This window comes from Equus przewalskii, chromosome 14, assembly GCF_037783145.1.
Source record: "Equus przewalskii isolate Varuska chromosome 14, EquPr2, whole genome shotgun sequence".
Classification (NCBI taxonomy): Eukaryota; Metazoa; Chordata; class Mammalia; order Perissodactyla; family Equidae; genus Equus; species Equus przewalskii.
This window is the reverse complement of record NC_091844.1, coordinates 68,882,500-68,910,041: the sequence shown is the minus strand read 5'-3', so window position 1 is coordinate 68,910,041 and position 27,542 is coordinate 68,882,500. Positions and strand designations below refer to the sequence as shown.

At 44.6% G+C, this 27,542-nt stretch overlaps 1 protein-coding gene across 3 annotated transcripts in view; it reads left to right on the top strand.

Moving 5' to 3' along the window:
* The first annotated feature begins 238 nt into the window (after positions 1-238).
* Positions 239-27,542, top strand: part of DPYSL5 (dihydropyrimidinase like 5) — a 91,970-nt gene continuing 64,666 nt past the window's right edge. Inside the window, exon 1 of one of the 3 annotated variants that reach the window (XM_070573065.1) lies at positions 239-675. The gene's annotated coding sequence lies outside the window, so the exon portion shown is untranslated. Of the gene's footprint in view, positions 676-2,669; positions 2,743-27,542 lie in introns of those variants that run through there. The other 2 variants (XM_070573066.1, XM_008513040.2) reach the window with 2 other exon arrangements.

Below are 27,542 nucleotides of genomic sequence, written 5' to 3'. Positions count from 1 at the left end.
CCGAGCGCCCACTTTGAAGGCCTCGGACAGGGTCTTGGCGACCCTAGCCGGGCCCAGCAGCGAAGGGCAGGCCCGGCAGCAGCCGGGCAGACGCGGCCGGGCATTGTTTTAGCCCCTCCAGTGGGGTCCTGCAGGGGGAGGGGAGGCGGTGTGTCCTCGGGACCAGCCCCGTAGCCCTCCCAGGGGACGTGTGCATTAGCGCGTCCGAGCGTCCGAGCTTTGTGAAGTGTCGCCAGTCACCATGGAAACCCAAAGGAACGCGGGGAAGGGCGCGAAGGGGGTCGGCGGGGTCTCGGGCGCCTCCCTCTGCGCCCCCTCGGACCCTGGCCCTGCAGCAGGGCCTGTCGGGAGTTGTAGTCCCAAGGCGGCGGCCGCGCGCGGCGCCGAGGATGCGGGGCGCCGCCTGTCCCCGCCTCCCCTAACCTGCTAGCGCGAGGTGGGGAGTACTGGGGAGGAGCCGTCGGGTCGGTGATTGGCCAAGGCCGCCTTCAGCACCCCCACGTCCCCTCCCCCGCTCGAGGCTTCGGACTCCAGCGCCTCGCGCGCTAAGGCGGCGATCGAGCGAGCGCGCGTGCAGCCGCCGCCGCCCCGAGCACCCGCAGCTCCGGCGCCGCGGCGAGACCGAGGAGAGACGGACCCACCGACGGAGCCTTGCAGCCGTAGCATCCCGGAGGAGTGGGTGATGGCGGGGCGGGCGGTGGGCTTATTCTCCCCGGGCTGGGACATCCACCTCACGCCTTGTTTCTCTGGGAGGCGCACAAAAAGGCGGGGATGGGGGTGCGCCTAGGGGCCTAGCTGCAGGGTACGCGGTGGGAGGTGTGGTTTGGGATTGGGGTTGGGGGCGGCTATAGGGGCTAAACTGGAGCCGCAATCCAGTCCTCTTTGTACGCCCACAGGGCTCCTCCGTGCGGTGCCTTGCGCATAGTAGGCGTCTAATGTGAGCTCGTGGGATTGCAAAGAACTGGGGTGAGGAGGTGGCTTGGTTGAAGGGGTTTCACTCCTAGCACACAGTAGGCGCCCAACCTCGCTCGTCGAGGAGCCCTGAATGGCTGGAATGTTGGGCGGGGGCTTCTCTGGCTGCCGGCCCGTCCTGCCCGAGGCCCTAGATCGGCGCTGTCCTCGGCCCCCACCCACCACCCATACACGCAGCCTCGGTCCATCTCGCAACCGGGTTGGGATTTGCCCAACTTGGACCGGACCCGGCGGCCCGTTCCACCCGTCCGGCTGAAGGAGCGGAAGCCTGAGGATGATTCGCCTGCCGCCTCCCAGGCACCTGCCGGAACCACAAAGGCCGCCTGCTGCTGCCCGGCCTAGAGCGGGTGCCGAGCTGGGTCCCTTCGCTTGAGCCCAGCACGGGAGCCCTCCCCGCAGCATCGATCTTGGCGGGCAAGAGACGTCGACGCCTCAGGCCTGGGGAGGGGGCAGGAGTTGGGGCTGGAGAGAAGCTGGGATGGGGAGAGGCGGAGGCAAAGCCTCCGTTTGAGCAAAGATGGGGAGATGAGGAAGCTGGGTGGGGACAGGTAACTGGATCTGGGAGGAAGGAGAAGTGGAGACCAGGGTTTGAGGAGGAAAGAGAAGGGGGCGGGTGTGAGGAGGGAGGGAAGCAGCTTGGAGCAGGTGGCGCGAGACGAGGCGAGGCTGGGGCTGATGAAGAATGAGGAGGGGAGGAGAGATGCAGGAGGGTGGAGACCGACTGGGTCTGAGGAGGGTAGACGCGAGGGAGGAGACCGGCGCGGTGCGGGGGAGGGTCTCCCTGGGGAGGGAGGTCTCCGGGGAAGGGAGGGGCAGGCAGCTGGGAGGCCGGCCCTGGGCCTGAAGACCCTCAGCTCAAGACATGGGGCCTGGCGGTCCAGGTAGCCGGCTGGGCGTGGCCTTTGGACAGGCGACAGACCCAGGATGGCGGATCCGGGACCCGACTGGGCTGTCTCCGAGAGGAGCTTTGTCTCCAGGCGTGACACAAACCCGTAGGGACTCCCTTAGGATTTTGTGATAATCCGCAGCGCCGCAGGCACACCCTTTTCTTCGCGGAGCTGAAAGGCTTGGTCCAGCGGCAGATGCAGCCAGGGAGGCGGAATGGGGAACGTCTCCTGCCGAGGAGACCCGCAGAACAATAGCCGGCACTGGTATCCGCCCGATAACGAACTAGGGCCCCCCAGAACTCACATGTGCAGTTTTCTGCTGCAGAAAACGCTCCCAGAGAAATCTTAGGGCATATGCACGTCTCTTGGGGTTTGTGTTGGGGCACCAAGCCCCGCCGTTAATTCCCTGGTCTGAGTTGCAGGTCCCCCTAGACTGGGGGGCGGATAGACAGCCGCCGTCCCCGGCTTTGGTGTTTTCTGGCTGTGGCTCCACCGCTCGCCCCTTGCTGTTGACCAGCAGCCGAGACATGGCGCGGCGGCCTGGCAGCGACCTGGAGGTCGCCTGGGTGCATAACGGGCTCCCTGAGCGGCCGGCTTTGTCTCTGAAGCGGCCCACACCGAAGGTCGGCGGTGTGTTCACAGAGGAAGCAGTCAGGGCTGGTGCGGATGGTGGTAAAATCTGGGAGAAGCGCTCGTGGAGATTCCCGCCCAGGGTGCGGCTCTTGGTCATGGAGCCTGCAGCCAGGGAACCAAAGCTTTCCTCTGCCGGTGACCACACCCAAGCCCGTGTGTTCATCCCTTGCAGATTTCGCCTGTGTTATCTGCTGACCTAAGACGGGACGGCTCTGTGATAGGAGGTGGCTGCTTGCCCATGGGAAAGCAGGTGAACAGAAATGGAAACACAAAACAGGGATTCACAGAGCTTTCCATGCCTCATAGCCTTCCTCACTGTCTAAGCACCTTTCATGGCAGGCTGCAGCGTCTTGACGTGTGAAAGGGCAGCCAAAAACCAGAATGCGGTTTTATAGGTTTTCTCTGATAATTATTTAGCTGATATGAAAGATGAGTCTTTAGCATAAGGTTTATACTTTTAAGTTATCATTCATTAAAAAGAAAAAAGAGCAAGGCAGAAGCATTTTCATTCCAAGCGTAGAGGAAGCTTGGCTAAATTGACAGAGCATCATAAGACTGATGTGACATATTTGCCATTTGCCGTTGTGTTAATTGATGAGCCTTTTGGCTCTCTTAAACTAGTCTTGAAACCTCAGGATATTCTTTCTTAACCAGGTTGATACATAAGGTGAGGGGCTGTGATGTCACGGTTGGCTCTTGTCCAGAACGTATGGCGGTTGCCGGCCTGAAGGCCTCCTATGTGGGCTGTGCTGAGTGGCCACAGGAGAGCAGCAGTACGCTCTATCTTGCTGACTTAAAGGATGGCACTTTGAGGAGGTGCTTCTCAGAATTTACAGAACTGGTCTGGAAGGACTGGAAGCTGGAATATTGTTCACTGGATGTTCTTAACTAAATTAATAGACCTGTCTATCTCCAGAGTAGGTGAAAACCATGAATCTCCGTATTAGAAGACCCAAAATATGACGCTGAAGGTTTTTTCTTATGAAAAAGCTGTGATAGGAAGTGTGTTTTCATGTTATTACCCAAAGGGAAAAGTTTCAGGAGGGAGTGTTCTGTAGGTTTATTATTTTTGAAATAATTTTATAGATTTGTTTAAGGGTGTAATCCTATTAAAGGGCTGTGTGAACATCCCATCCAGTCTTTTCCTCGTAGGGAGTCCCTAAATGAGGCGCGCCAATATGACCAGCCCATTTCTACAGGGAAAATGGAGAGAAAGCAGCATCCCCCTCCCACCTCCTGTGAAAATGCCTGGGAGACAGGACCCAGAGGGCAGAGGCCGGTGGCCCAGAGAAGGACCTTATGTCCCCAGAATTCCAGGATGCCATTTGTAACTCCCATCTCCCTGACCTTGGGGACCTCAGCGAGGTCATTGGACGTGAAGACCTGGCCGTTTTCAGCATAGCCTCTCTGAGATGCAGACGTAAGCTAGGGTAGTGCCAATATTCTCAATACACTGCGTGTTTCCGCCTCTGGAAACAGTTACACAGCAAGGCAAGTCTACACAATTGGCCAAAATTAGGTTTGGGGACTTGGTGTAGGCTTCATCTGTGGTACCTCCACCTCTCTCTGTCCTCCTCCTGTCGTGGATATCTGAGAATTTTCCCTCCTTAATAATAACTCCTCTGACCCAGGATGCAGCGTGATCCAGCGTTAGCTCCGGGGAACTGTAGGCCAAAGGCCATCATAACTGTGGACAAACATCTGGGGTGAATTAGGATTTAGATAAATATTGAGAGCCAGAGAAGTCAATTTTACTAGAAAAGAGTATCGAAGACCCAGTCTATCTTTCTGGTGTTAAAATTAACCAAATTCTGTTGGAATCTAATCCTGTTCATACATTTTTATTTTCTGATCTATAAGAAAAATATTTTAGAAAAGTCTCCTAAGACTTAGTTCCAAGGATCCTATAGAATGACAATAATACAGAAAGTCTTTGTCACTGTGGAAACCTGTAGGGAGAAGTTGGTGTAATATGAAACCAGATGAGAATAACAAGTAAGAAGGTGTTTGATTTTATTGCACTGCTAGTGACTCAGTAAATGAGAAATAATTTCAAGATTGCTTTGCCTTGAATTTTTTATATGAAGACGAGAGGCTCAAATACTATGGTATAAATCTTTAATGAACCTTGATATTTATGTCTACAAAGTATGTATGACATTATATGCTTTAACAAAACAAATTCACGAAGGAATATTGTTTATGATTTATTCTATTTCAGTCTTTGAAACTTGTTTAATTGAAAATAAATGGACTTAACCGTAGCTTCCCCTGAGCCCCTCATGCCCTCCCGTCCGTCACAGCCCAGTTTAGTGCTTGTTCCGGTGCCTCGTCCTACCTGGACCCCCTCCTCACAGTCCAGACTCAGAGGCAGTATGTGTAGGAGGGAGAGCCTGGGCCAGAGCCAGAAAGCCTGGGGTCAAATCCCAACTCTGCCCCTTTCTCTGTGTCTACCCTTAGGCATTACTTTTCTCTCAGGGACTCAGTTTCTCCATCTGTCTCATGAGGATTGTATGAGTTAATATATGTATAGCACTGAGTAGTGTCTGACACCTGGTAAGTGCTCGATAAACATTAGTTATCACCACATCACCATCATCATACTCTCCCCCTGCGAATGTACGCCCATGAAAACATTTTGATTCCTCATGTAATCTTTCATCCCCAGGAGCCAGGACAGGCTGCTGTGGGGTACCAACAGTGGGAACAGAAAGGATGATTAAGTCCTCTTGCTTGAAGCTCCCACCATTGCAAATAGTAGGAATAGCTCTGTGCTGAGTCTAAGCCTCTTTAAGCACAGCTGTTTTCAGCAGCTGAGAACTTGCAGAGTTAAGAATGTTCCAGAAGTGCTCTGACCCCAGCTTTGCCAAATCCTCCCCGTGTGTGGAGTTGGCCTGGCATCTCACCCTGCTCCTACACCGTCTAAAGGAGCAATCAGGCATCCGTATCTGGTGAGGTGCTGTTGTTCCGAGGCTGTTCTGTTTTTGGTGTGGGAAAGAGCCATCATGTTTGACTGATGGCAAATTGTTGGGAATAAAAATATCTCAAGTTTTCCAGCTAAGAAGTAAACTCAGCACCACAGAATTACTTATTTAATAAACACTTTCAAAGCACTCACTCTGTGCTAGGGGTTATTCTAGTTAAGTACTATTGTCATCCCCCATTTTACAGAGGAAGCAACAGAGGCACAGAATCCGCCCAGCTAGAGAAGTGGCAGAGCCAAGCTTCAAACCCTAGGAGTCTGCTTAGAGTCTGTGTAAGTCAGGGTTCTCCAGAGAAACAGAACCAGGAAGGATGGGCTTATGCCATTGAGGGGGCTGGCAAGTCCCATATGTGGAGGGCAGGCCAGCAGACCGCATACTCAGGCAAGGAGCTGGTATTTCAGTCTGAAGGCAGAATTTCTTCTTCTTCAGGAAAACCTCAATTTTTCTCCTAAGGCCTTCAAGTGATTGTATGCAGCTCACCCACATTACCAAGGAACATCTTTACTTAAAGGCAACTGATTGTAGATGTTAACCACGTCTACACAATACCTTCACAGCAACACATATACATGAGTGTTTGATTGAATAACTGGATACGGTAGCCTAGCCAAGGTGTCACGAAAAACAAAGCATCACAGGGTCCATGCTTTTAAACACTACTCCGAGCTAAGTACCTTCAAGTTTACGATAAACTAGAGAACTTAGCAATGGGCAATTCCATTGCAAAATGGTGCTCCTCGCCTTGTTTAAAATAGAATTTGGGCCTCTTTTTCATCCATGTAGCTTCTGATGCAAAACGTTGCTCAGAGTAAGTGTTCAGTGGAAAATATTGAAAGAATGACTGACTGATTTAAATCATATTTTACATGATTTTCCATCCATTGAGACCTCTGGCTCCCCATTTAGATTTAAAGTCATTTGGTCCAAGTGAGGTTGAGGTTTGGTTTTATGAATGACTAGATTCTCTTGAAAAAAGCAGAATATCTGCATTCTGAATTGAGCCTTCTGTCACTCCCCACCCCCCAACATGTGTCCATTTTCATTGGCTCGGCAGAGTTTTCTGGGTCTCGACTGCCTCAACTCCTTGTGAATGTGTCTCCCACACATTAGCCGTGCCCAGTACTCAGTCACACTATCTTTGTGTCACTTCATTGTCCATTTACAGGCAGCCCCTTTGTTGAGTTCAGATCTGCATGGGCTCGCTCTAATTTCTCAGCCTTGGGTCTTTATTCTCCCTGCTTTTGTCTGGTCCTGTCTTTCTCTTTGTCCTTCTGCAGAAGTATGATCCACTATTGGGGGAGATGTCGCCTCCTTTCTCATTTTTACCTCTTCAGCCAGATTTCTGTCTTTGTGGATCGATATGTTCATTCTGTTATAAAACTCAAACATAACCCCTAATTTTTTCATTTAATGTCTTTTTGCTCTTGTTTCCAACACATGTGAAACTCAATTTTAATGAAGTTACGTAGATTATTTTAAGTTTGCCATGTTGCCAAGTATGTGGGCAACACGAATACATAAAATAGTGACTTTTGAGAGGTAGGGTGGATGAGGGTGTATTTTTAAAATATTTTTATTTTTTGAACTTTTTAGTGAAGTGTAACAGATGTACAGAAAAGTATACAAATCTTAAGTATGTAGCTTAATGAATTTTGGCAAACTAAATATATCCATGTAATCAGCATCAGATCATCAGTACCCAAAAGCCCCCGTGAAATCCCCTCCCAGTCGCTACTCTTCCTCCAGGGTCGCTAACTAGCATCCTGACTTCTTACAGCATAGATCAGCTTTGCCTATTTTCGAACTTTTTACAGATGGAATCAGACAGTGGGTCCTCTTTCGTGAATGGCTTCTTTTGCTTAACGTTATGTTTGTTGCATTTTATTAGCTTATTTTCATTGCTATATAGCATTCCATTGTGTAAATGTACCACAATTTATTTATCCATTATGTTGTTAATGGGTATTCGGGTAGTTTCCAGTTTGGGGCTCTCATGAATAGAGCTGTTGTGGACATACTAGAACGTTTCTTTTGGAGAACATATGTGTGTTTCTGTTGGGTATATACTTAAGAGTAGAATTGCTGGGTCAAGGGTATGCATATGTTGTGTTTTAGTAGACTGTGCTAAATGGTGAGAGTAATAGTAACTTTTAAAAAAAGACACTCTGAGGGTGCAATGCTGTGATTAAACTATTTTTGGAAACCCTAAAAGCTGGCATAATGTTGTGGCTTGATCGGAGGTTGCTTTCAAACTCTTACTCTTCGGCAAAAAATAGAACTTTAAGCTTTGTGTGACTCTGAAATGAAAAATTTTAAACTAACTGTTGTGTTTCAGTCTTAGTCTTGCTATAGCAGTTTCCTTACTCCTGTTTCTTAAGGACAAGATGAGAATCAGATTATAATTGCAGCGTGGGTCCAAAGATCATTCTGGAGATATCCTGTCAGCCTTGAACAACATTAACAAGTGATTTTTATTCTGTTGACTATTTTGTATTTCTTGTATTGGGTCAAATAGCAGTTTTGAATTTTGTGACTTCTGCGGCTTAAAAAGTTCCTCAGGGGCCGGCTCCGTGGCCGAGTGGTTAAGTTTGTGCGCTCCGCTGCGGCGGCCCAGGGTTCGGATCCTGGGCGCGGACATGGCACCGTTCGTCAGGCCACGTTGAGGCGGTGTCCCACATCCTACAACTAGAAGGATGTGCAGCTAAGATATACAGCTATGTACGGTGGGTTTGAGGAGATAAAGCAGAAAAAAAAAAAGAAGAAGATTGGCAACAGTTGTTAGCTCAGGTGCCAATCTTTATAAAAAAAAAAAAAATCCTCAAAAAGTTATCTTGGAATCACAGAGTTCAGATTTCTTACTTGGGAATTAGAATTATAGCATATGTCCCATTTTTTGTGGGTTTCTAAAAAGACTTTAAAATAGTTATGATTCTTATAACTGGATTATAATGGAAAAAAACTCTATACCTACTGAAAAACAATAAAGATGAGGTGCAGAGATATGAACAATAGCCTTCAGAGTGTGGATATCAGGTAAATCCATCTCCTCTCCATGGCTGGTCTTCATTGTTGGTCCAGAAGAGACGGCAGTGATAAACATGGCCAGTGTGGATCAAGGGCAGCAATTCAGGCATAATTATAGGATGATGGTGATGAAATCTGTGCTGACAAAGGAGCATGACAAGGCAGTCATGAATGCCTAACTTGGCTGGGTTTTCCTGTGAGACCCTCTCACAGCCCAAGTTGTTCCTGAGAAGGAGTTTTTTTCCCGTCACATGGCCTGCCATGTTTGATATTGGTCCTCATACAAGCAAGTGAGGGAGATCAAATTTATCATTGCTTTAAAACCTAGATTTACTGCTTGAACTCTGAGTCCCTTAAGCACTTAGATTTTCATATCTTTTTATAATATAGGGTTTAATTTTGTACTTTAAAATATATAAATATGATATTCCAATGTTTAATCGATTATAAAGCCACCTATAGACCATTTTGCTAATACAGCTAATGTACTTTTGGCTTGTTCTGTCAAACCATTGTCCACATGCTCATGATTTTTACAGTTGTAACCTCAACATGGATACTGTTTTGTATTCTGTTCTTTCATCTGACATTAGAGAAAACTTTTCGCATCTCCACCTAATTTAAAAATATAGGCTTTTAAATGGCTGCCTGCCATTCCATTGGGATGTACTATATTCTGTTTAGACATTTACTTACTGAGGACCATTTGGGTTATGTCCATTCTTTCCGTTATTTCAGATAGTGTTCACATCTTTGTGAGCATCACATAGATTATTTTATTACCCAGAGGATAATATGTGTTTGAGAATTGAGATTCTCTTACCAAAAAAGGTTTTGGTATGGGAGTTGCAATTTTACCCTTATAGTTCACCCATAATACCTGATAGTTTTCACATAAAGAGAAATGCATAAATACATATTAATTCCATGACTTAAGGACCAGCTTCACAAAGTTCCCTCATCAGAGAATGCTTTCTAATCAGTCTTAGTTGGCAAGTTGGTCATCAAAGAATTTGGGTAAAAGTGGAATAAAATTGGCTAAGATAATCAGTCATTAAAAACAGGACTTGCAATAATAATTTGGGGGGCAAAGGAGTCCATGTAAAGCTGATTTTTATCAGTCAATTCTATAAAATTATGCTGTTTCTTAATAGCAGATAGCATGCAGTGTTGGCCACTGTGAAAGAAGTTAAATGGTCTCCATGTTGTGGAGATGAAACAGTTATGAGGAGTGTCCAATGCTTAGTTAAGTTCTAAATATCTGGGAATAGAATGCAAATAGCCAGGAACTGGAAATGGATGTTGGAGCAGCAAGTGAGAGAGAAGTTAACTAACCATTCGATACCTGGACTTAACTTGCACCAAACTATTAGGGGCTTGAACCTCTTCTGAGACCCGTGCATGTTTCCTGAGCGCCTGCATGGAGCAGTGCGATTTCCAGGAAGGAGCTTGCCCATAGGAGAGAGACGGGGTTTGAATCCTGACTCTGCTGTTTCCTAGGTGTGAGAGACTGGGGTAGAGTCATTCAGCCTCCCCATACTCGGTTTCCTTGTGAGTTAAAGGGATGTTAATGTCTTCCTCACAGGTTTACTAGGAGGATTCATGGGATATTATGCCTGGAGCCTGGTGGGTGCATGGTAAGCACTCAGTAAGTGGAGCTAATGCTATTCTCTAGGTGCTGAGTTAGGTGCTTTGAGAGATATATAGATATATAAAAATACGGTCAAAGATACATGATTGTCAAACAAACAGGCCGGATAATATGATAATTGATGCGGAGGTAATAGAGAGCACATAAGTTCAGTTAAAATGGCTCAGTTCCCTCCTCTGTACAATGAGGAGATGGAAACTAGATGATATTTGACAGCGTTGATGTTCTGTGACAGCCATGTTGCGTTGCTGTTGAAACTCACGACTCTTAACCAGCTAAAATTGCAGACTTGCAGTTTGGCTGTATCTATCAAAGTTAAAATTGCATACACTCTTTAACCCAGCAATACCACTTCCAGGAATTTCTCCTAAAGCTATATAAGCACATAGGCGCAATGAAAAATAGGAAGGGATGTTATTGCAGCATCATTTGTGCTAGCAAACAATTGGACCCAAACTAAATTCCCATCATTGGAGAGCTAGTTACATTACATCATGATGCGGTCTTACAAAGAAATATTATACAGCTATTAAAAAGAATAAGGCAGACATTTCTGCTCTGACATAGAACAATCTCCAATATATATCATTGAATAGGAAGAAAGTGGGCAGAACAATATTTAATGCATGCTGCCATTCATGTAATACAAATTACATACATTTATGCTTTATGCTTAGACTGTCCATGGAACCTATGGTGGTGCTTGTCTCTGAAGGGAGGGCCTGGGGAAAAGTTAACTATGTATATGGTTTTAGATGTTAATCATGTATATGTTTTATCCATTTAAACAATAATAAAAAATAATTTGGCAGGCCTGCCTGGCTCTGGCTCACCATGTTAGAGACTCGAGAAAACTTGAGAAGGGTGTGGTTCTTGGCCCCATGCTCATGGCTTATGTGCTCAGGGACCCCCAGATGAAGGACCCCTAAATAAGACACAAGCATGCAGAGTAGGGCTTTTGAGCATACTGAAGAGACAGGTTGTGTCGCCCATTCAAAAAAGAAAGGCTCTGGGACAGGAGGCGGGGATGACCCATTACTGTGGATTAACAAATAGCATTTCCAGTATTTCCCCTTTTAGTCATTTTTATTCAGGAAAATTTGGTTCAAATTTTAGGACACAGAAGATGAGAAGCACTAATGGGCATCATGACTCTCCCATAGTAATGTGCGCATGTGCTTATTCCTGCATCCCTTCCTCTGTGGAACAGGTGTTTGTTCAACACCTACAGTGGGCCAGGTGTCATCATAGGATATTGGAGTTGAAAAGAACCCCAGACAACATGTACTCATTTTGCAGGGGAGGAATCTCCAGGGCAGTTTACCTTCCAGTGAGCTGCTCAGTGCAGTGTCTGGCCACTTTGCCCTCTTTGGTCTCGAATGACGGGTTGGGAGGCCTCTGGATCTTCCTGTAGCATTAGTTCCCTCATGTAGAGTGCTCATTCCATCCTGCCTTGGGTTTTGGTTACTGTGGACATGTTTTCTCTGGAAGGACTGTGAAGACAGACTCTTGGTGTGTCCCCCGCCATGATCCCCGACTCCTGGTGTTCACAACTTTGTGTAATCCCCTCTCCTTGAGTGTAGGCAGGACCTGTGGCTTGCTTTTAAACAATAGAAGATGGCAAAGGTGATGGGGTGTCATTCCCATCACTGTGTCATGTGCTAGAAGACCCCATCTTGCTAGCAAGCTTGCTCTAGAGACTTTCCTTGCTGGCTTGATGAAGTAAGGGGCTATGATGGGAAAACCCACTCGGCAAGAAATTATGTGGCCTCTAGGAGCTGGGAGTGGCCTCCAGCTGAAAGCCCGTGACCACAAGGAAATGAATTCTGCCAGCAGCCTGAGTGCACTTAGAAGCAGGTTCTTCCCAGCCGGATCTCCCAGTGAGGCCACAGCCTGCCCAACACCTTGTTCGCAGCCTGTGAGACTCTAAGCAGAGAACCAGGACTCCTGACCCACGGAAAGTGTGAGGTAATAAATGTGTGTTGTTTTAAGCCACTAAGTTTGTGGTAATTTGCTACACAGCGTAGAAAACTAATACAGAACTCTCCTGGGGCACTGTTTATAGTCCATGTTCTCCTTGCCCATTTTGCCCCACGAACTCATTGCTTCATTTGTCTGTTAATCTCTTTCTGGTCTTTGCTCTTCCTTCTCCCTCCCCACCCCCACCCTACTCCTGGCTTCTGCTCTCAAGAAGTGGAGAGCAGCTGTGCTCTGACCCTGACAAGGCTGATGGAGGTCATCGGGACAGTGGGCACCTCCAGCCTCTGTGGTGGAGGTCCAGCAGAGTAGGAGATGGCATTTTGCCCAAGTTGGTGGGGAGGGAATCTGGGATGGAGCTATGCAAAGGAATTTGCTAGAAAGCAGTTATGGGGGTGGTCCACACTCGGTTATATGGCCCTTTTCAATGTGTACAACCTATTCCAGAAATTGTTTCAGCCTGTAACTGGTTGAAACAGTGGTGGTGGGGAAGGTACTTGTTGAGTCCTCTTTTTGGAATACACTCCGTAGCATCTGACACATGCATTCTGAGGGCCTCTCCACAGAGGGAGAGATGGTCCCCTACCCCCACCGCCCAGTCCGTAATCATCTTCCTCAGAATCCACCTGGAGAGCCCAGCCCCTTCTCACATGTCACCTGAATGTCCCTTCGCTTTCACAGGGAGCCAGCCACCTTCATTGCCCTGGGCCCAACCCAATCCTCAGAGCTCGGCTCTGCCAAGCCGCATCTCCCTTCACGCCCTTTGCCACAGCTTGGACATGGCTGCAGATCCACCTTCAGACACTGCTCCAGGCTTTGGCCCCCTCACCCCCGTTTACACTGGTTCAGTTTCAGCTGCTGACCAGGAGTGGTGGGGACATTCTTGATACTGCTGCCCAGACCCGTACCCTGGATGCCCTCCTGGGAAGCTGTTTCTTGATTTGTGGACCAGGCTGGAGTATCCATTCTTTCCTGTCACTCCTTCTGAAAGTCTGCCCTGTGTACTTAGCCTGAAGCACCCTGGTACAAATTTGAAATAGCTTTGAAGCTTTATTAACAGCTTTGTTGAGATACAATTTACATACTATAAAATTCACCCATGTAAAGTGTACAATTCAGCAGTTTTTGTTGTATTCACAGTGTTGTGCAACCATCACCGTACCCTGATTTAGAATATTTTCATCACCCCAAAAAACCCCTTATCTGTTAACAGTTACTCCCCATTCCCCTCCGATACTCCCCCCACCCCAGCCCCTGACAACCACTAATCTACTTTTTTATCTCTATAGATTTGCCTGTTCTGGACGTTTCATATAAATGGAATCCTATGTGGCATTTTGTGGCTGTTGAAGCCTCAGTTTGTTTGTTTTGGTGAGGAAGATTCCTCTGAGCTAACATCTGTTGCCAATCTTCCTCTTTTTTTCTGCTTGAGGAAGATTGTCCCTGAGCTACCATCTGTACCAGTCTTCCTCTATTTTGTACGTGGGTCGCTGCCACAGCATGGCTTGATGAGTGGTGTAGGTCTGCGCCCTGAATCCAAACCTGCGAACCTGGGCTGCCACACTGGACTTTAAGTACGCCATGGGGCAACGCCAGAAGCCTCAGTTGTTTTTTGTTTTTTTTCTTTTTTACTTTTTATTAAGATTATGATAGTTTACAACCTTTTGAAATTTCAGTTGTACATTATTGTTTGTCAGTCGTGTTGTAGATGCACCCCTTTACCCTTGGTGCCCACCCCCCCTTTCCCCTGGTAACCACTAATCTGTTCTCTTTGTCTACATGTTTAACTTCCACATATGAGTGGAGTCATACAGAGATTGTCTTTCTCTATCTGGCTTATTTCGCTTAGCGTAATACCCGCAAGGTCCATCCATGTTGTCGTGAATGGGACAATTTCATCCTTTTTTATGGCTGAGTAGTATTCCATTGTATCTTCTTTATCCAATCATCGGTTCATGGGCACTTAGGTTGAGAAGCCTCAGTTTTTAACCTTAAAAAAGTAATGCATTGTCTGCACTCTAGGTCACAGTATACTCTTTTTTGTTTCAATATAAAGTTATAAAGATTTTGGAAATTACATACAGTTGAAATATTTAATCCCACTGTGCTCCAGGAAGAGGGGTGCTGTTTGCCCCAAGCTCACGCATGCCACACTCCTTGGGCCCAGCCTAAAGGGCAGACTGAGACAATTCTGACAGCATCTAGATGTCCTTCTATCCAGAGTACGTGAAAATCCAGAAGTAGGATTATTTGAGTAGACAATTAAAGGGGAAGATGCTTAACATTCTCTGAGCATCTCCCGCTAGTCAGGTCCATGCTAAGTAGTGCAGGAAGGAAGAGGTGGAGGGAGGCACTGCCTTGAAGATTGTGTGACTGTTAGTGAGGTGGACAGTGTAACTAATGTGGGGCAGGGCCCACAGGCCAAGAGAATAATGTTGGCCATTAGGATCCATCAGAGGTCTTCCCTTGATGAGGTGTTTGGGGAAGAAGATACTCAGGCAGAAGGATGGATTTGAAATGGCAGAGGGGGCGAGGGACAAGGAGGGAGCTGCTTGGCTGCTGTGTCAGAGGGAGGCCTGGGCAGCAGGGGGAGGGGACAGACTGAAGAAGTAGGGGCAACTGAGCACATCCCAGCCCTGCGCTTCCATATCTTCCCCTTTGGGAGCCTGTGTGCTCAGGAGAGTAACAAGGATGGGGCCCAGGAGGATGGGAAATGAGGAGGCCTTGTCTTTATCTGCGTGAATTCACACAGACTCACTAGTTCCCCTGGGCTTCCAGACCACCCCCAACAATTTTTCTTTCCTAATGAAAATCAATGACAACACAACGACAAGTTTCAAAATATATTTAGTTTAGTGTGTGTTTAAAGTAAGAAAATCATGTGCATAAATGCCATGTGGTTTTTCTCTTTTTAAGCTTGTGTTAAAATAATCTCTCGTTCTTCCTTTCTTTAGAACCTGTGTTCGTGTCCTTCATGCTCCAGATAGCCGATAAATAGCACAGAAAATGCAATCTTTCCTCCTAATTGTAGAATGTTCTGTTCTCAGTTAAGATGTGTAGATAGGTTTTTGTTTTTGTTTTTAAGGTTATGGTGAGCTTGGAGAAATCAGCATATTTTATTGTACAAGAGTGTATTGTAATGGGCACGGCCCATGAGAAAGAGCGGGGGAAGAGGCTGTCAAGCAAGAGCCTGGAAAACGTACACGCATCAAGGCTTGTTTTGAGTTTTTCAACTCCTAAGAAGTAGTCAACACGTTGAGCATTTACAGGGCCCTGTGCCAAGTATGAGCACAGATGTTAACACAAAGATATCTGTACTGCACAATCCTCGCCCCTCTGGCAATCACAGCCTGAAATGCTACCAGAGGCAGAGGCTGGAGATTCTTGAAGGCAGGGATTCTGTAGTACTCATTTTGAAGTCCACCATCCAAGACAGTGAGGGGCATCTGGTGGGCGTCTATATGCTTGGTGGATGAAGGACACATAGGTTGGCCAGACGGAAGGTAGATACCCTGTGACCAGTGGGGCCCTAAGTGAGAGTGCCGGGTGGGGGCAAGAAAGAGAACGTCCAGGAGTTCAACCTGGGTTTAGACCCTGCCTTCCACACTTAACTAATGTTCTGTGTGATGTCAAGCAAGTTACCTAACCTTTCTGAACCCCACTGTTTTCGTTCATTGTCTTCATTCATTGCAGTGGTGCTGTGAGGATTAGAAATAAGGCACATCTGGTACTGTGCATGGCACGTAAAGGGGCTCAGTAAATTTGACCAGCCTTAAAGGATGGAGAGGTAGTTTTTGCCTCAGTGAAAATAATTGTATTGCTTCCTCTGCTCTTGGTTTTACAAATAATACATATTCACTGTGAAAAATTTAAACAATATTTAAAAGTATAAGAAAGAAAGTGAAAGTCACCTGAAATCCCACAACTCTAAGATAGCCACTATTTGCATTTTGGTGACCTTCTTTAATGCATCTCGTTATGTAGACAAATACACATTCTGTTTTAATTGTTGACTTTTTTTTTTTAAGTTACACTTTTCCCTCCTCCTCCAATATCTCTTTTTTTTTCCCCTGAGGAAGATTAGCCCTGAGCTAACTACTGCCAATCCTCCTCTTTTTGCTGAGGAAGACTTCCCCTGAGCTAACATCCATGCCCATCTTCCTCTACTTTATATATGGGACACCTACCACAGCATGGCTTTTGCCAAGTGGTGCCATGTCCGCACCCGGGATCCGAACCGGGGAACCCGGGATCCGAACCGGCGAACCCAGGGCGGAGAAGTGGAATGTGTGAACTTAACGGCTGCGCCACCGGGCCGGCCCCCCGATGTCTCTCTTTTTCACTCGTCTTTGCCAGCTAAATACTGCCTCCTCCCTCAGGAAACCAGTGTAACCAAACAGAGATGTTTTCACCCATATTTTACTCCATGCACATCATTGTGTATAAATATATATACATAGATATTTTTGCCCTTGTTTGTTTTCCAGAATGGGATCCTATTATGTCTATGTCTATGCGTAGATGTCGTGGATTCGTGTATTGGATTTCCGTATAGGTAAAATACTTTGTCTCTACAACTTGCCTTTCTTATTACATCTTGGAAGAAGCTTTAAGTCAATTTGTATAGATCTAACTTAAAAAATTGCATGATATTCCATGGCATGGATAATGTGATATTGTGATATAATAAGAAATATATATTTGGCCTTCATCCCCAGGTCCTGGCACAGGGCTCCTAAAACTCTTGTAATTTCCTGATCGGAGTGAGAGGAGCATCTTTTGTTATTCATAATAGGCCCCTTTCAATTATATCCTAGTTTACACTAATAAGGTGTCTCTGCAGATGGGAACTGGTTGCCAAGGAAACCAACTAGGTGATTAGAAGGTTGGAACTTTCAGCCCCATCCTCCACCCCACCTCCAGGGTGGAGCTAGAGATTGAGTCAATCTCAAATGGCCAATGATTTCATCAATCATGCGTAGGTAATGGACCCTCCATTAAAACCCTGAGGAGTCTGGAGAGCTTCCAGGTTGAACACGTGGGGGTGCTGGGCCTGTGGTGCACCTGAAGAGGGTGCGGGGGCTCCACGTGCCCTCCCTATACCATGCCTGGTGCAGCTATTGCATTTGGCTGTTCCTGAGTTGTCTCCAGGAATAATAAGTAAAGTGTTTCTCTGAGTTTGTGAGCCATTCTAGCAAATTACTGAGCTCGAGGAGGGGGTCTTGGGAACCCCTGATTTATAGTTGGTGAGTAGGAAGTATAGGTGACAACCTGGGACGTGTGACTGGCGTTTGCAGTGGGAGCAGTCTTGTGGGACTGAGCCCTTAGCCTGGGGGTCTGCACTAACTCCCAGTGGTTAGTGTCACAAGTGTTGTGAGGAGAGACAGTTCTCCTTCAGACAGTACCACAGGTTTTTCAGCCATTCCTCACTGACGGGCGTTAATTTGTTCCCAGTTTTTCCCGTACCACAGTGCTGCTGTGGACCTCTCTGTACATGTCTCCCTAGGTTCTCGGGCTTTTATTTCTTTGGATGGAGTCCTAGGAGTGGAGTTGCTGAGTCTGAGGTCTTTCTAAAAATTTTAATAGCAGTCTTTTCAGACTGTTTTACGGAAGCGTGTAATAATTCACATTTCCATCAGCAACACCCTCACATCCTCCCCCAAGTCCTGCCAGTGTCAGGTATCACCTTGGAATTTTTGCCAGTCTGATGGACGTGAAGTCATAGCTTGCTGTGACTTTCATCCACATCTGCTTGATTACTGAAGAAGTTGAACCTCTTTTCGTATGTTGTTGGTTATTTAGATTTGCTCTTCTCTGTACACTTACTGATACCCTGTGCCCATCTTTCTCTTGGTTGTATTTTTCCTATCAATTTACAGGTGTTCATAGCTGTCATATGCATTGCACATGTTTTCCCAGGCCATTTATTGTTTATCTATTCACTTTATTTCCATGATGTCATCTACTTTACCAAATTTTAAAAGTTTTATTAAGACAGAAATGTGACTTTTCTTTTATGGCTTCTGGGTTTCCAGACTGAGTTAAAATGTCTTCCTTGCTCTTAGGTTGTACATGTAGTTTCCTGGGCTTTCTTCTAATGTTTTTATTGTTTTATGTTTTACATTTAAATAAATTCCAGATTTTTGTGTGTGCTGTACAGTAGGGTGCCAACTTAATTTTTTTCCAGACAAAGAGCCAGCCCCATCTTTTAAGCAAATCATTTTTCCCCTGCTGAATTGAAATATCACTTTTGTTGGATTTAATTGAAATCTGCTACCTAGCAGCTTATTCTGCTCTACTCCTCTATTTGTCTAATCATATGCTGATACCATACACTTTTAATTACAGTAATTTCATAGCATCTTTTAATATTCCTAAGGAAGTCTTTTACCTACCCCACAGTATTCCTTTTTATAATTTTCTTGGCTCTTCTCAATTCCCTTATTATCTATTTCAAAATAAGCCCATTGGGGGGCTGGCCCCGTGGCCGAGAGGTTAAGTCTGTGCACTCCGCTGCAGGTGGCCCAGTGTTTCGTTGGTTCGAATCCTGGGCACGGACATGGCACTGCTCATCAAACCACGCTGAGGCAGCATCCCACATGCTACAACTGGAAGGACCCACAGCGAAGAGTATACAACTATGTATTGGGGGGCTTTGGGGAGAAAAAGGAAAAAATAAAATCTTTAAAAAAAAAAAAATAAGCCCATTGGGACGTCTAATACAAATTCCATTATGTTTTAATTTTGGGAGAATTGACATTTTACAGTATTAGCTTTTCCCATCTAAGAATATATTTGTTTCATTTTGTTTAGATCCTGTTTTATGTACTTTGAGAAGTTCTATAGGAATCTGTGCCTTTCTTAGTTTTTTTTGTGTGAAACTGTATTAAGGTATAACTTACATACAATAAAATTCACCCATTTTAACTGTACAATTCACTGATTATTAGTGTGTTTAAAGAGTTGTGCAACCATCATGCAATTTAATTTTGGAAAATTTCCATCATCCCAAAAAGAAGGCTCAAGCCCTTTGCAGTCGCTCACATTCCCACGCCCAGCCCTGAGCAGCCACTGAACAAAATAGATTTTGTTCTATTTTGCCTCTTCTGAACCATTCTTAGTGTTTTATTCTTTATGCTTAAGTGTTTCACAGTGTTTTTCACTATTGTGAACACAACATTTTTTCCTGTTTCTATTTCTAGCTGGCTGTCTGCTAGTATAGAAAAAAATATGTTGATTTTGTTATATTTATCTTGTAATCTGTTATCTTACCAATTTTCTCAGGTTTTCTAGGTATACAGTCATAACAATTTATCTCTTTTTTTCCATGTTTATCTTGAGGATTTAATTTTTTTATCTTATTGCAGTTTTTAGGAAATTGCAAACATTATTTAATAATCGTGGTCTGAGAAGGCATCGCTGCTTTATTCCTGATTAGAATATCTGTGACTCACCATCAAAATGTAATTTATTGATGACTCTTGATGAACTGGTGGAGGCCGGGAAAGTCAAAAGAAGTTTGAGAGAGAGTTGTCTTTCCACTGACGTTTGTCTTCTAAGCCTGGTATGAAGTAGTTATACATTTCCTGATCATCAGCTACAGCTGCACTGTGTAGTGCCTTAGCCGCTTAAAAATAAATACAGTTAGGAGTTGGCCCCGTGGCCGAGTGGTTAAGTTCGCGCGCTCTGCTTCAGCGGCCCAGGGTTTCGCCGGTTCGGATCCTGGACACGGACCTAGCACCGCTCATCAAGCCAGGCTGAGGCAGCGTCCCACACAGCAGAACTAGAAAGACCTACGACTAGAATATACAACTATTTACTGGGGGACTTTGGCAAGAAAAAGAAGAAAAAAGATTGGCAACAGATGTTAGCTTAGGGCCAATCTTTAATAAGTAAATACAATTAAAATTTTAGTTCCTCAGTCATACTAGCCATGTTTCAAGTGCTCAGAAGCCACATGTGGCTAGTGGCTACCTCATCGGACAGCACAGCTCCTAGAGCATGGAATGGCAACCCATGCCTGGGGAGTCTCTGTCCAGCCTGGCGAGAGAAGAATGATGTTTGCAATTTTAAGGGGTTATTTAATAGAAAAAAGAATACGTGACAGAGCCCAAATGTGGCCCACAAAGCCTAAAATACTTACACTCTGGCTTTTTACAGATAAAGTTTGGTGACCCCTAATTGAGAGTGCTGTCTCCCCAACTGAGTCATTTGCATATAGCTTCCTTCCGTTCTTCATACTGTAATGCCATCTAGGTGACTGATGCTTAGTATTTTTCATTAAACAGGTTTGCCTTTTTAACTTAAATTTTTAAAAAATATTTTATCAACACTGTAAATGGAAATATTTGCCATAAATAAATAACTAGAAAAATAAATACAATGAAAGCCAGTCAACGTTATTAAATCCCAATAACAGACGCGACCTTGCTCTTCCCTTTGTTAAAAAGGGGAATTAGCAAGTGCTAGGTAATAGAAGACACACACCCACCAGCTGAACTGTTTTCCTTGATGTGATCAGACGTGTAGAAAAAGAACTGAAGAAGGAACCGCCTCCACACTCATGAGTCAATGTCATTTATGTCCCAGTACATGTACCTCTAAAGTTGTGTGTACACGGGCTCCTCAGTTTTGGAGCTCTAGGCTGAGGGGAGAGGAGATGGGGGAGCGTGAATTTGGCTTAGGGGCTGGCTAGGGTTGGCCTAACTAGAAGAGCAGTATGTAGACACCTTCCTTAGCATTTCCAGTAAAAGGATGAACCAGACGTATTTGCATTCTCTTTATAGTGTAGGTTAGAGCGCCAGATGTAAATTTATCATTGGACTATATCACTTTAACACTCCACAGACAAGTCATCACTAAGTTAGAGTTTAATGGTATTTCCTCAGCCTTTGACTGATGTTTGCTCTGCATTAAAAATGGCTGTTGGAGAAATATTTCTGCACCTTCTGCAAAACTGTAGTCAAATATTTCTATCATGTTTCTTATTTTCCTTAAAGAGTAATCCAGTAAATTCCTTCCAGGATTATCTACATAGAGAGCAGACCTGCTTTCTCTAAAACATTCTGACTGAAACCTTCTTTTGAATGTTCGCTTGGATGGAGGGGAGCAATGAATTATTTGGGGTTCAAAAGGCTTTTCCTGGTGGGTGACCCAGAGCCTCCCTTTTATTCTCTTTCCTTCCAAAACCATTTCCCCCTCTGCCTGGACTGCCAGGAAGCTTAGCATTGAATATAATTTCTACTAGATTATATCTGTTCTTTGTCTGATTTATCTTTAGCAATCCTCTTTTTAATGTATTTTTGTTGCTTTTAAGTCAACTTTGTTAAGGTGTAATTTACATACAATAGACACAACTATTTTCAGTGTACATTTCAGATAGTTTTGACATATTTATATACCTGAGTAATCACCACCACGATCAAAATATGAAATATTTCTATAACCCCCCAAAGTGTCCTTGTGCCTCTTTCTATTCAATCCCCTGTCCTCTCCCCTGACCCCAACCAGTGATGTGCCGTCACTCCAGATCAATATTTCTCCAGCAGGGGAGAGTTTGCCCTTCAGGGGGCACGTGGCAATGTCTGGAGACATTTTTGGTTGTCCCAGCTGGGCAGATGCTACTGGCATTAGTTGGTAGAGGCCAAGAATACTGCTAAACATCCTTAAATGCACAGGATTGTCCTGTGCAACAATGAATTAACTGGCGGAAAATTTCAGTCATCCCAAGACTGAGGAACCCTTCTATAGCTATAGATCAGGCTTGCAAATGATGGTCCGCACGCTGAATCCAGCCTGCGTTGGCCCGTGAGCTACAAATGGTTTTAATTTATAGTCCTTTCTGATGGACTTCTTTTACTTAGCATGATTTTTCAAGGTTCATCATGTTGTAACATGAATCAGTACTTTTTTTCTTTTTCTTGCTGAATAATATTCCATTGTATGGATATATACCACATTTTGTTTATTCATTCACCAGTAGATGGACATTTGGATTGTTTCCAGTTTTTGGCTATTATAAATAATGCTGCTATGAGCATTCATATGTAAGTTTTTTTGTGGACGTATGTTTTCATTTCTCTTGGGTATATACTCAAGAGTGGAATTTCTGGGTCATATGGTAATTCTCTTTCTTTTTGAGGAACTGCCAGAGTGTTTTCTAAAGCAGCTGCATCATTTTTCATTTCCACTGGTAGTGTAGGAGGGTTCCAGTTTCTCTCCACATCCTCATCAACACTTCTCATTATCCATCTTTTTTATTGTAACCATCCTGGTGGATGTGAAGTGGCATCACATTATAGTTTTGATTTGCATGTCCCTGATTGCTAATGATGTTGAGCATCTTTTCATGTGCTTATTGGCCATTTGTATATCCTCTTTGGAGAAATGTCTATTCAGATCCTTTGCCCATTTTTAAATTGGGCTATATGTCTTTTTATTACTGAGTTGTAGGAATTCTTTATATATAATATCAGATACATGATTTGCATAGTTTTTTCCCATCCTCTGGGAGTTAGTTCCTTTTTATTACTGAGTATTATTCCCTGTTTATTTGGAATTAGTACTATATTCACAATTTGTTTATCCATTCACCTGCTGGTGGACACTGGGTTGTTTCCAGTTTGGAGCTATTATGGAAAAGTTACTACCAGTATAAGTCATTGTGTACACGTATTTTTATTTCTCTCTGGCGAATATCTGCAGAGGGGGACTGCTGAGTAGTATGGTAAGTGTATGTTTAATTTTGTGAGAAATTGCCAAAATATTTTCCAAAGTAGTTGTACCATTTTGCGTCCCCAGCAGTGATGCACGAGAGTTCCACATCTGTGCTAACCTTGATATTAGTAGTCTTTTTAAGTTTAGCCATACTAATGGGAATATTTCATATTTCTAGTGGGCAATGATATTTCTTTCTGGTTTTAATTTGCATTACCCTGATAACCAGTGATGTTGAACATCTTTTCATGTGCTTATTTTCCATTTGAATATTCTCTCTGAAGTCTCTTCAAATCTCATTTTTTGCTCATTTTTTATTCATTGTTTGTCTTCTTTTTTTTTTTAAAGATTTTATTTTTTCCTTTTTCTCCCCAAAGCCCCCCGGTACATAGTTGTGTATTCTTCGTTGTGGGTTCTTCTAGTTGTGGCATGTGGGACGCTGCCTCAGCGTGGTCTGATGAGCAGTGCCATGTCCGCGCCCAGGATTCGAACTGACGAAACACTGGGCCGCCTGCAGCGGAGCGCGCGAACTTAACCACTCGGCCACGGGGCCAGCCCCCATTGTTTGTCTTCTTATTACATTACAAGAGTTCTCTTTATATTCTGATATAAGTCCTTTGCCTTGCGGATATGTTTTACAAATGTGTTGTCCCAGTCTATGACTTGCCTTTTCATTTTCTTTTTCTTTTTTACTGAGGAAGATTCGCTTGAGCTAACATCCGTTGCCGATCTTCCTCTTTTTGTGTGTGAGCTGCTGCTGCAGCATGGCCACTGACAGACAAGTGGTCTAGGTCCACGCCCAGGAACTGAAGCTGGGCCACTGAAGCAGAGTGCACCCATCTTAACAACTGTTGCCAATCTTTTTCTTTTTTTCTTTTTTCCCTGCTTTATCTCCCCAAACCCCCCCGTACACAGTTGTATATCTTAGTTGCCGGTCCTTCTAGTTGTGGGATGTGGGACGCCGCCTCAACGTGGCCTGATGAGAAGTGCCATGTCCGCGCCCAGGATCCGAACCCTGGGCCACCGCGGCAGAGCGTGCGAACTAAACCACTCAGCCACGGAGCCAGCCTCACCTTTTCCTTTTCTTAACGGTATCTTTTGAAGAGCAAAAGTTTTTTATTTTGGTAAAGTTCCATTTATCAATTTTATCTTTTAGGGTTCATGTTTTTTTTGTCCTGATCCTAAAGACTTTCTTCTAGAAGTTTATAGTTTAGCATTTATGATTAGGTCTATTATCCATTTTAAGTTCATTTTTTTCCCTACATGGATATCCATTTGCTTAGCATCATTTGTTGAAAAGACTACCCTTTCTTCCATCGAATTACTTTGGCACCTTAGTAGAAAACCGATTGACCATGTGTATGTTGGTCTATTTCTGGACTCTATTCTGTACCACCCATAAATGTATCTGTTCTTAAGCCAGTACCACACTGTCTTGATTACTGTAGCTTTATAGTAAGTCTTGAAATCAAGTAGGGTAAGTCTTCCAGTTTTTTCTTTTTCAAAGTTGGTTTGCCTGTTCTAGGTTCTATGCATTTTTATATAAATTTAGAATCAGCTTATCAATACCTATAAGAAGACCTATTAGCATTTTCAATGAGGTTGTGTTGAATCTCTAGATCAAATTGGGGAGAATTGACAACACTGTTGAGTCTTCCAATCCATGAACACAGTATATTTCATTTGTTTAGTAGTTCTCTAATTTCTCTCAATATTGTATAGCTTTCATTGTACAGGTTTTGCATGTTTTTTTGTTAAATTCATCATGTTTTTTGATGATGTTATAAATGAGATAAATGTTTTAATCTTGTAAACTGCCTTATTCTGCCGATTCTCAGAAAAGCAATGGATCTCTTGATAAACTGCAACAGAAGTGGGCAGATTGGGGAGGGCTAGGACTGGAATGGGTGGGGTGGGGTGAGGGGACAACTAGTCATAGACATTGGAGCGCCTTCATTCCTCTGGGCAAAGCACCCATTGTGGTGGAGGCCACAGCTGGTAGCGACCCGAGCAGGCATGTGTCAGAATACAGCAGGTAGAGCACTGTGACAGGAGTGCAGGCACAGGAGGTGAGAGGAGGCAGTTGATGTCAGGAGAGTGTGCTAACAGGTGTAGGGCCTCAGACACATATGAGCAGGCGCAACTGCCTGGAGAAGGCTACCAGCAACAACAAGGAAGGGTGTGCCAGCCTCCTGGGAATGAGATAGCAGGTCTTTTACCAAGCAGGGCTTGGGCACAGGGAATCAGGTACCCGATGTGGAGTCTGGGGTCCGACCCTCAGCAGCAGAAGATTGGAGCGCACAGTCAGGGCTTGTCCAACGCCAGGTGTTCTAACCTGGAGTCTCGGTGTGTTGGATCTGGTCTTTAGACTTGCCCTCGGGGACTGGTCCTTGGCCTGGACTGGGGGTGAGGAGGAGGCTGCCAGGGACTGGGAACCAAGGGAATCTGGCCAGTCCTTCTGGGAAGCAGAGGGGAATAAATTCTAAGTATTTATAAAAGTAATTGGGCATCTGTCATCAGTTCCAACTCCACCTCTCTTCTGGCAGGAGCAGGTAAACAAGAAAAAGAGGCAATGCTGGCATTCAGAATGAATTAAATGGGCAGACAACCAGACTTCCCGTTGCTCCTATTTACTTGCTTTCAAGAGATGTAGACTTCTCTCTTTTGTTGGCAGTTACTCAGCAGGTGCTTCACAGCCCAGCAAAGGCTGAAGGAAAGGCTCATTACCTCTTTTTGTTTAAATGAATGAAGGTATCTCCACTTTTTCAGACTCAACCTCCAGGAAAAACCTTTTGAAACCCAATCAATCAATTGCTCCATCTCTCCAACCATTCATTCAAGGCGGGCGGCAGCCAGATGGGCTGGGTTAAAGAGGGTGTTCTGCTCCTATTTTGCGGCTATTTGAGAAGACGCTGTGTTGCCTGGGGCCCCAGTGAACAGAAAAGAGGAAGGGAGCCATTCACTATCACCTGTCGAGGTGCCCTATCATTTGGTGTCCTCATTGAAGATGATGCCCCTGCTGCTGGCTTGGTCCCAAGGTAGGGGGTGGGGTGTCTTTCACTGAGATGGGGGACGCTAGAAGAGGAGCCAGATGGAGACAGAGCGTGAGGAGCTTAGTTTTAGATGCGATGAGTTAGGAGGCCAGTGAGACATTGACAGAGAGACATCCAATAGGCCTTTAGATGTATTGGTTAAACAAATGTGCAAGAGATGTTACTTGTTAGTGAATTGCCTGCCCTGGCACAGACTTCCTCAGAGTCTACTCTGGTGCTGTGGCCCCCCTTGACCAGGGCTATTGTTGATTCCACAGCTGTTTGATTATAAAAATACTTTTATAGTCAAATAGTAAGGAGAGATTGAGTCCTGCTGCGGTTCTCTTTCTCTGACACAACTGCGGTTAATAGTTTAGTGAATAACCTTTCCAGTTTTTTATGCAAAGAGTTCATTTCTATATGAGTTTTCATACACACATATATGAATATATATGTGAGATTTCACCTATGTATGAGTATATATATATGCATATGAAATCTCATACATAATTACACAAGTAGATACGCACCCCGTGGGTCCTGTTCTGTAGCCTGCTTTCTTCACTTAGTACTGTGTCATAGATAAACTCCCGTGTCAATGCTTGAAGATTTATAGGATCCTTTTCAATGGCTGTGTAGCTTTCCATTGTGTGAATGCACCATTATTTATTTAAACAATCCTCGTGCTGACAGAACTTAAGCTTGTTCTCAAAGTATTTGCTATTTTAAACAGCAATGCAACAAAATACCCATGTAATAAATTTTTGTGCAATTACTTTTGTCCAATTATTTCCTTACAAGAAATTCTTAGATGTGAAATGTACATTTTAAGTTTTCATGTAGATTTTCGGATTTCCTTCTGGTAAGATTGTACCAGTTTGAACTCCTACTAACAGTGTGTGCTTTTCTCACCAGCTCTAGGCTTTGTTCTCTTTTTTCTGTGCCATTGCAATAGGTAAAAAATGTCATTTCATTGTTTTCATTTGCATTTCGCTGGTTATTAATAAAGATGAGCATCTTTTCATTTACTTATTAGCTATTTGTGTCCTCATCCCCATGGGTTGCCTATTCATATTCTTTGCCTACTTTTTCTATTGGAGTATTTGTCTTTCTCTTAAGATTTATAAGCGCTCTTACTCATTACAGATAGTAATTCTTGGTTATATGTTGCAAACATGTCATAACCAGTTTTTATTGGTCTTCCTTAAAAGTCGTTTGTGGTATCTTTTGCCGTATCACAGTTTTTCACTGTTATATAGTCACATGTAAATCAGTTATCTTTTATGGTTTCTGGCTTTGGATTATGCTAAGAAAACCTTAACTCACCCAAAATTTATAAACACATCTTCGTATGTTTTCTTCTAGTACTTTATACTCTTATTTTTTATGTGAAATCTAATGATGTCACTTCGTTGCTTGTGGCAGTAGCAACCCTTCCCGCCACACCCAGCTGGTCCATCCTCCTGGCATGTCCAGCCAGGCCTGGGGGATTTGGCCCCTGTCTCCTCTCCAGCCTCGTACATCAAATGCACCAGCCATCCTGAATGCACTGAGCTAGATCGCACTGATCCAGTGCAGTCTGGATGCCCCTGTTGGGCTCCCCAACCCCCGCCCGTGAACTCCTGAGCAACCATCAAGGCTCATCCAGGGCGCATCCTCTGAGAAG